This window comes from Halyomorpha halys, unplaced genomic scaffold, assembly GCF_000696795.3.
Source record: "Halyomorpha halys isolate HHAL.00 unplaced genomic scaffold, Hhal_1.1 Scaffold186.1, whole genome shotgun sequence".
NCBI lineage: Eukaryota > Metazoa > Arthropoda > Insecta > Hemiptera > Pentatomidae > Halyomorpha > Halyomorpha halys.
The window spans coordinates 620,662-631,035 of NW_027116002.1; positions in this window are offsets into that span (position 1 = coordinate 620,662).

Consider the following 10,374-nt stretch of genomic DNA (forward strand, 5'->3'; position numbering starts at 1 on the left):
CAACAATGTTTTATTACGTTAGTCAACGTAATCATTATTAGTAATTAAAGCAACTGCTAATACTTATCTTATTACATAAAGTTAAAAAGGAAAATATTAGATAGCCGTGCGACCTTAAATGCTTTAAATCCACATAAATTACGTCATAGCTCCCCCGGAACAGCTTCAATATCCTAAAGCGATTAGCTAATGGTAATAAAATTAATGTGTACTCAAAGGCACGAAGTAATCGAACGAAATAAGACAGCAGATACACCTGCAAGGAAAGACTCAAAAAAGGACCTAATTGGCCATGAGCAATGTTTAGCAAATCTATTAGTTTAACCAGGAGACAAATTAAAACTTTGTCAACAAAGAAGAAAAAGATAAATTATCCTTGAATGAAACATTCCGAACTCTTCATATATTAACCAAAGGAAAATGCACAATTTTACCTAAACTTGACAACTAATAAACTGAAATTAATAACTGCAATTCTTACGCAGCATTGCTTCATGAAAATTTTCTTAAGAATATGAAATCAGTGGAAGAGCCCCCTTACCCTTTACACATTGCAGCACTTATGCTGGCAATAACTAAACCTGAATCTTATACTAAATCTAACCTTTGGGATTTGATGGGCTTAGTAAGATGCTTGTAATTCCTTTGGGACCTGTAGTTAAGAGGTATGTCACAAAAGATTTACATGTGTCGTGGAAAGGAAGAGATTCCCTTTTCTCGGTGGTGTAATCATAACAATCAATGTAAAAGATCATTCTAAAAGTTTTAAAAAGTGATATAGGGTTTTCTATATTCAATATGCAGTATTTTGTTTATATTAGCAACAGGATTACTGTAGATATTTTTGTTTGGGTCTGGGTACTTAAATAACACTACAAAATACAATTTCAAGGAGAACCTTTAAATTCTACCATTAAGGGAATTTTACCTAACAGCTAAAGTCTAAAGAATAAGCAGAAGTCTGAAATGTTGAAGGGCAAAATTAAAGATATAATTTAAAGCGTCAATGTACATAGAAATCGATATTGTACAAATTCTTCATAGATAAATTATTGGAAGCATTAACGCATAAATAAAACAAGATAAAAGCTGTTGTATACCAATTTCAAGCAATCTAGGATTGCATTCTCTATTTTAAAACCTCATGTTTATTAATGGTTTATGTATATACAGACAACGCTACGCAAGTTTAATGCGCAACTGTTGGAGGTCACACGTTTTCTAAACACGTGTTATTTTTAATATAGATATCGATTCTAGTTCAACAGTTCACGTAATGTTTATATAATCCAACTGTTTTCCAGTTTTCTTTTTCATCGAGATAAAAATAAGGCTTTTTTAATTCTTCTGATTCAATAATTTTTTTATCTTATTTTGTGTGGTGTCGACATGTCTGAATGCTCTGGAAGAATGTTTTCGCTTTTTACAATACAAATTTGAAATACAAGATTTATAAGTGAAATAAAATTCCAAACTTATCTCAAATCTGATAAATTAGAAAATAAACCTGATTGATATTAATGGAATTTCTTGGATTTAGCTCTGCTTCTTGAGTTTCACAGCCAGATTTAATTTATTTGTAAAATTACTAATAACTGTATAATATCTTTAACATTTTAGAAATACGTTGTAACCTCATACGTAGTTTATATTAATGGAACAGTCTGGGACCTGGGTTACTTAGCCCATACATCACGAATTTACAGTTTTTGTTACTCAGTAGGGACAAGTGTGAAACTATCCCTTATGACGAGAATAGCTTAAGTAAGAAGGGACAATTTGTAGCCGAGAGGGTTAAAGAACCGACATTATCTGACTATAGCAACCACGTCGGTTTGAACCCGGTCAGAGGGATTTTTTATTATCTCCCTACATACCATTACTGGTGTACGGTTTTTGTTGGCTAACAGTGGGGTTTCACTGCTGACAATTAAACATTTTTGTTTGTTGTTTTTTTTTTAAAGGCGTAAAACCTAGTGGTTATCAACGCCTCTAGATCGTTAAAATTGTGAAATAAGATTTAGTTATTAATCTCTTATTTCATAATTCCTAAGGATAATTTATTTAGTGAACAATACACACCGCAATGCATGGCTGCTCTTTATTCTTCAGCTTATTATTCTACTTTTTCAGGCGTAATGAATTGTCTTCACTTCTTCTTTGATCCTCTCCAAGTGCTCCCTTTCCTCAACTGTCTTAACTGGTGCCTCAAAGTTTTTGCTGTTAGTCTGGGACTTTCTAATTTTATCAGTGCAATTTTTTGCTATATGGTCATCGCAACTACACCGTCCATATGCTAGTGGTTATTCCTTTCTGGGTTTGACAAACAGAGTCCTAGCCATCCATTTTCCTCTTCTATACTTCGGTGTTTCCCAAATCCCTTCTCCTACAATTTGTCCCATATGGCCATTTCTAGGGTTGGGCATTCCCTTAGGTCTCCTCTTAATTCCAACTTCGGTATTTTTGCCTTGTCCTAGGGAATATGAAGATTCTTTTTTAAAGAAGGGGACAAGCTTGGGACGACTGGGAGGACAGTCCATGAGATCTTACTAAAACAAGACAGACATTCGTGAAAGAGAGGAGATCTGCGTGTGCAGGCTCTACATCACCATATACGGGAAGAGATTCAAACGCAAGGAAATAATTATTGATACTACTTCCCCATACAATAGTCCGTTGTGGAAGATGAGCGCACTATATGATATTACCGTTAAAAGTAAAGGGTGGTAATAGATTACAGGAAGCGGAACGATAATACCGTAGACAAGAAGTATCCGATCCCCAGATTTGAAGACATTTTGGAGAGACTGAACAGAGCTACAGTAGTTAGCACATGGGACTTAATAAAGGCTGGATATCATCAAATTAAAATGTTCCCCAAGGATCAACATATGACAGCATTCACATTTGAAAGGGGCGATTATGAATTTACAAGGATGGCGTTTGGTCTCAAAAATGCCCCCATAACCTTCCAGCGCCTCTTGGATGATTTTTAAGAGAAATTGACGAATATGTATGCCAGATTTATATTGAAGATCTCCTTGTGTTCAGTAATAACGAAGAAGAACACGTGCAGCATTTACTCAGCGTATTCCAGAGAATCAGGCAATTTGGACTGAAATTATCGGAAGAGAAATCATTACTGCGGCAGAAACAAATAAATTTGTTAGGCCATACAATTTCCAGGGAAGGAGTTAAACCCTAGGCCGAAAAAGTTGCAGCTATACGGAATATGGCTGTGCCTAAGGATACGAAGGGAGTTCGGAGGTTATTAGGAACTTTAAATTATTACCGGAGATTTGTACCAGTAATGGCTGAGTACCTTGTCCCACTCAACAACCTTCTCGAGAAGGGCAGAAAGATGATCATCACACCGATGATCGAAGACAATATTAGGCGGTGCATGGAGAAAGAGCAACAGGAGCCGGTGCTTGCGTTTCCGGACTTCACTCAGCAAATAAATATCACTACGGACGGCAGTGAGTACGCGCTGGGAGCGCTGTTGTCTCAGGAGAGTGAAGAGGGATATCGACAAGTGGCATATCCCTGGAAACGGAGACCAGATACAGTGCGCTTGAACGAGAGCTCTTGGGAATAGTCTGGGCTGTTGACACTTTAGACCACTTTAGACCACCCTATGTGTTCGGCAGAAGGTTTGGAGTACACACTTAACACTGGCTTTTTCAGTGGGTGGAAAAAGTCTTTGGCTAGGATTGCGCGTTGGAAAGAGCTCCTCGCACAGTATAATATGAAAATTATATACTAACCAGGAAAAGAAAATGTGGTAGCCGATTGGTTGTCTCGAGCAATTACAGTGAACGCAGTGGAAGAGGAGGCCGGTGAACCGTCTAGACAATACCTTCGGGAGAGGACACCGGGAGAGGAAGAAGAACAGAATGTGGCGGAAGAAGACGATAGGGAGGAATCTTCGGCTAACGAGAGTCGGAGGAAGGAAGACCAATAGATATGGAGGAACTGGAGGCTATTGAAGTTGAGGGATGGGAGGTGACAAAATTGGTGACAACAGCATATCACCAGGAAACGAATCACAGCGGAATCTCAGAGATCCTGGACGCATTATAGAGAAAGTACTTTTTGGTGGGAGATGAAGGAGACAATCACGGAGGTTGTTGGAAATTGCGAAGTTTGACTGCGCACGAAATATGATCGAAACCCACCAAAATAGAAACAAGAAGAAACGTATACCGCAGATGCCCCACTTAACGATTTACATATCGATACTTTCACCTGGAGAGGATATAAATGGATAACTGTGATTGATATTTTCAGTAAGGTTGCAATGGCGCACCAGGAGCAAGAAAAGTCTTCGGAAGCAGTGTTGACAGCTCTCCAATTGTGGTTTCAATTATATGGAGTCCCAGAGCGCATCGCATCGGACGGAGACAGAGAATTTGACAATGCCAGGATTCGAACTGAAATGAAGGACATTGACGTGGTACCTCAACACACCAGGACACCCCAAAAGTAGAGGAGTAATAGAACGTCTCCATGGCACGTTAAGTGACCATCTTCGCTTATATCAGATAGAAAAAGGATTGGAACCGGATGTAGCAATGCCTAAGGCGATAGCGGTATATAACCATTCGGTACTCACAGTTACGGGGTTTTCACCATTTGAGATTCTCTTTAGACTCAAAGGGCACCGGCGGGACTGTAAGGGCACGGCAGTGGACGGTGAGGAGAAAGTTATAGGGGAAAGCAAGGGGGAGAATGGAAAAATAAAAAACCCGGAGGGTAGCACGAGAGAATTTATGATCTGAGCACGTCACAGATAGGATGGGAAAGATAAAAATCGGGACGATCGTCTACAGGAAGTTGTGGTCTAACAGGGGTAAGGAGGTACGAAGGTCCATTCTGGGTGATTACCATTAGAGAACACAACATAATTACATTAGAAAGTGTCAGAGAACCGAGGAGAACTGTCCATATTGAGCAGTTAAAACTTCCGGCTATTACAAAATAAAAGCTGGGTGTCCTCATATTGCCACATACAGATTGTTGTATAAAAAAAATGTAGATTTATAAATATGAAGTGAAAAATATTTTTTCATTTTAACTTGTTCTCTTCATTGTACGAAGAGCTCTTTTGTTATGTTCTTAGGTTTAAAATATATTATTAATACCGTTGACTTCAGGGAGCTTTTTTTTTTATAATGATAATTGTATAGGAATTATTTTTTCATTGTAAATAAAAATCAGTCAGCTGACTGAGGAGATTAGCTGATCAAATGTATATAAAAGATGTACCGAACACAATAAAGCCAAGTTTACCGCAGTTCAAGCGTGTTAGATCTTATTACTTCTTCTCTTTTTTAACATTTTTCTTTCGCCAATACTTAATTTATGTATGTATAATATTAGCCTTTATCAGTGATAATAAACCCATAAAATTATAATTCAGCTTAAAAAGTGTTTGAAGAATAAATACAGATTATCGAATCGTTAATTTCACTACCCACCCAGTTCCTTCTAGACAAGGATCCAAGATTTAAATCGCAGATTTAGGCACTCCTTAAAAAAAAATAGAATAAATAAAAAGGAAAAACATCAGACTCCATAGATGAATTCTTGAATGAGGATTTACATGTGCAAAGAAGTCATCAGAAGTCAATGCTTGTCGTAGGCGGCTACCATTAGATACGACCTTTTGAACATAGGCCCTATTCATCCAAACTAATGAGGGGCTGGCGACTTCAATAAATATTTATATTTACATATAATTAAATAATTTAAATCAATACCACAATCAAACATACAAATCATTGAAGAAGGATATGCATAAATATCCATGTATGTATTACTTACAATTCATCATGCTCAAAATAAAAAAAAAAAAAAAAAAAAAAGGTGGACCAGAAATGATACTCACATGTTCAACTTGAATACTGACTTTATTGCTTAACTAATCCTCTAAATTTATGTTTGTACAATATTTACATGTAGGAGGTGGAACTAATCCTGATATCCCACTCTGCCAGATTTAACCTCCTCCCCTCCCCCTGCCGGCATTGGAAGCTTTAATTGTTCTTAGTGAACTCTTCTAAGCATTTTTTGGATTTTTCACTATGTCTATGTTATCTAATGAACTCCAGGCTGTTTGCGTATCTGCCTAGATCTGGTTGAGGATTCTCCTTTTCACTTTGCAAACCTCTGCCACTTTTAACTCTTCTGTGTCTGCTCCGACCTATAGGCCCACAGATGTCATAGCCTTTATTTTTTCCCATTAGGTGATCACCTCCTTTTAAGAAATGATTTAATTCCTCGTTCTCTCCAATGAATTTATCGAGGTCCGAAACCAGCGAGGCTGGGTGGTGGCGGTACGGTCTTAATTCATTCCAGTCCGTTAGAAATCTTTTATGAATGAATAAAACCTAGCTGTTGTATAAAAATGTCTGTATGTGTTATTTATGGTTCGTCACGCTTAAAAAAAAAAAAAAAAGAGGAATATAGACGAGAAATGACACTCACGAGTTCATCTTAATTACTGACTTTATTCCTAATCTAATCCTCTAATTATATATTTGTACAACGTTTACATGCAGCAGATTGAGTTAAGCCTGATATTCCTCTTTGATAAACTTGATTTATGAAAATATCTATAGCAGATAGAATGCAACAGCTGTATAAAATGTATTGTATTAAAATGTGAAATAATGTCATCGCGAAAAAAGTCGAATTTTGAATCATATTAATACTGACAATACTTATCACAAAAGTTATTACATAATATGTAGGAGGGTATTTTATGTAGCAATCAGCATTGTGGATGAATTGTTGCATAGATTATTGAGATATTTTACTTAAATGATAATTGTAAGGATTATATAGTTATTGAATATTAGATATTCACGAATAGTATTCGTAAATTCCTTTTTCAAAAGGTACATAAATGACCATTCCCTGTTAGATGAAATAGTGTTAATTAGTCTGATATGTTTTTAGAACGATTTACAATCATATCAGATTTGTTTACATTATCTTTTAAAATTATTTATTATTATTTATTTAGTTATTATTTATTAAAACCAAACCCCTATTCTTTCAAAAGAAGTTTCTAGTCTAGTAGATTCCAATTCGGAATAACTAAGATTTTGTGCATATAGTAAAGAGATAGTTCAAATCTTATAAAGAAAATTTAAAGCTCTTCGTTATTCCTCATTTATTTTGGTCCTTTAAATGGAAATATCATTCTTTCAGTTATTTCGTTTTTATTTAATTAACAGGCATTATATATTATCAATTAATATATCATGATTTTGATATCAATGTGAGGAATGAAAAGTCCTAGATGTTTTCAAAAGCAATAAAAGAAAATAAACACGTGTATACAAGGCAATAAATGGATCGACAGGTATATAAACATGCCATGAGGAAGCCAAAAGCCATTATAGGGAATAATTTAAATAATAGACTAGAGAGTGGCATTTAACATTCTACAGCTGATCCTTTTGGGAAGGATGTTTTTGTAAGAGGCTGAGGAAATAAGAAGAGTGGTCCCATGGCCTTAGTTAGCATTCATTCCTGATGACCGTCCTTCTGCCAGCCGAATAACAGAAGAGGTCTGTTCATTTTCAAGACGTACAGCCAGCCTCGGACCAGCAAAAAGAACAAGAGTCACCGAAACAGGATAAAAAAGAAAAGACAAAAAACAAAACAATAAAAAACGGGCTAGCAAGGACGAAAGGCGATACTCCTTGCATCGGGAGGCTTGTCTTACACGCGCCGGTCCTGTGAATGAATCCATTGTTTGGAAGTAATAATTATTTAATAACTTTTTCTCTAGTCACGTGTAATTTGAAAACATCACACGAAAGTTGGTAGAAATAAATATGATGTTTAATGGTTATTAGGCTATTTACGAAAAGTAATCTATGTTACTTTTTTTGTTTTCTTATTTATGTACAACATATCGTTGCATAAGCTCGTAAGACAAAAAAATAAAAAATCAGCAATCGGTTTTACACAATATTGATTTTTTTTTTAATTTGAGGTATTATTTTTGTGGTTTCATTTCGCAACTATTGCATTGAACGACACCTATGGAATAGTTCTTTGATTTTGATTTCTTTAAAACATATATTTTTAGTATGCACCTATATGTACCAAATAATTGAAATTATAGATTTCATTGATCATAGTTTTGGGTTCTGCTAGAAATAATTGTACTTTAGTGACAGGATGATGCAAAAATGTTCAGGTTTTTTTTTATCTGAGTTGAGTCGTAAAATTTGGTAACTGACAATATGAAAACATGATATCCCAGCAAACAGATTTCAACAAATTAGAAAAATCTTTTCAATTTCACTTCAAATAATTCGGCGAGATCTTGAAGAAATTAAGGGAACTGAAAACAGAGAACTTCAGAAAGAAATTAAAACTATCAATAAGAAATGTGTTGATTTCAAAACGGAAATTGAATAGATGTGTGGTCAGCTTAATGAATCGACATCTAAAGTAAAAGTTAATAACTTTGAAATCCACGGAATTCCACAAAAAGAAAATGTCAACAGGAAAAAAAGTCTACCGGAATTTTCGGAATCTGTGGCAATAAATATTTAAGTGAAATATTCTAAAGTCGATATAGTTTACTGAAAATGTTTTGCAATAAAAAAGGGAAAAAACAAAAAGGAATTCAAAGAGAAATTTCAGTCATGTGGTCTACTACGATCATAAGAAACATGTAAATATCTAAAGGTACATTTTTTTTGTTTTTTCTTAACCTCCTTTATTATTATATTCGTATATTACATACATACATATTACAAAGAAGTGATATATATATAGGCAAGTGAAATATTGCCTTGGATTGCCTTGTAACATTATAAGGTTAGTTGCAGGGTCCAATTAATGTTATAAGACAAATAAATAAGCCAACTCATTTAAGTATAAGTAGTTTAGTGTAGAACATCCGACTAACATTTGAGATATAAAGGTAAAGCAGTGACATTATAATTTGAAAATAATGTTCTGAGTTGTAAAAGCAGGAAGGTATTCTTCAGTAATAATTTAACACCCTACTCAGAATCATTATTTAGGGTTGGAAAATAAATGAGAAAAGGGAAAATTACAGATATGTTTGGACAAAAATAGTAGGATGTTTGCTATGAAAGATGATGGATACCCAATCATAAGAATTTTTAACTTATACGATACACAGGAATTATAAAGATTTGTTAATCTACTGAGGTGAAAAAAAGTTCCAATAACAACATATTAATATTCTTTATTTTTTACAACGTTTCGGGATTTACCAGAATTTAACTTTAATTAAAAATAATCCGAATGTTACAAATTCGTTTAAGGATATGTATATAAACGGAAATATTTCTTAATAGAAATTGACATAATTGACAAATTTGAGGATACTTAGTACATGAGTTTACGTCAAATCCCGAAACTTTGTACAAAATAAAGAATAATAATATGTTCTTATTGGAAGCTATTTTTCACCTCAGCAGATTAACAATTTACTATAATAATTAATAATAACTTCCTTGTAAAACGAAATCCAGAATATTTTAAAAAATTGTGATTAGTTGATTCCAAGTTAAAAATTGTGTATATGTTTTACCAAGTCCAGTTATTACATACTTGATTCTTAGTTGAAGAAATGAAAGTTGAAAACTACTTTTTTTAAGTTGATTAGTTCTTATAAGAACTGTTACTGTCATTAAAAATATTGGATTTCATTTTTTTCATTTTTTTTTTTTTAAGGGCCGCCTTATTTATCACTTATTATTATATTTTACCTTCAGCCAGCTATCGCCTACCATTCTCTTAAAAATCTGTGAAATCAGCTTTATAGAATCAGATATCCAGAAATTTCAATTCTCAAAATATATCAGATACAAGATACGATAAAAACATATTATTAAAAAAAAATGACATATATTTACTAACTAATAAATATTTAGTCAAGAAATGGATGTGTAAAATGTATTCCCATCGGATTCATTAAGCTATTGTCAATGCTCACCAAACTTATCTATTCCAACAGGAAAGAAACTTTGTTCCCTGAAAAAAATGAACAATATGCAATAAATATAGGTTTCGCTAGCTCATTAGTATTTTAACTTAGGACAAAAATTTCGATCATCACATAAGTTCCATGAATTTTTCTTATGCAAGTATAAAATACATAATAAAGTGGACCATCTGGCTGAAAATGTCGTGCCAATTATTGATTTTTTTCGTTTTTATCCGCTAATGGTCTCATTTTGCGTTCGAATCGAATCTTTGTCGAGTCTGGCGTATAAGCTTTGTCTGTAGATGGCGTGAATTTATAGTTATAACTTTTATATTTGTGTTGAAAGAAGATTGCATGGGGATAATCAAGGGTGGCGGTCAATAAAG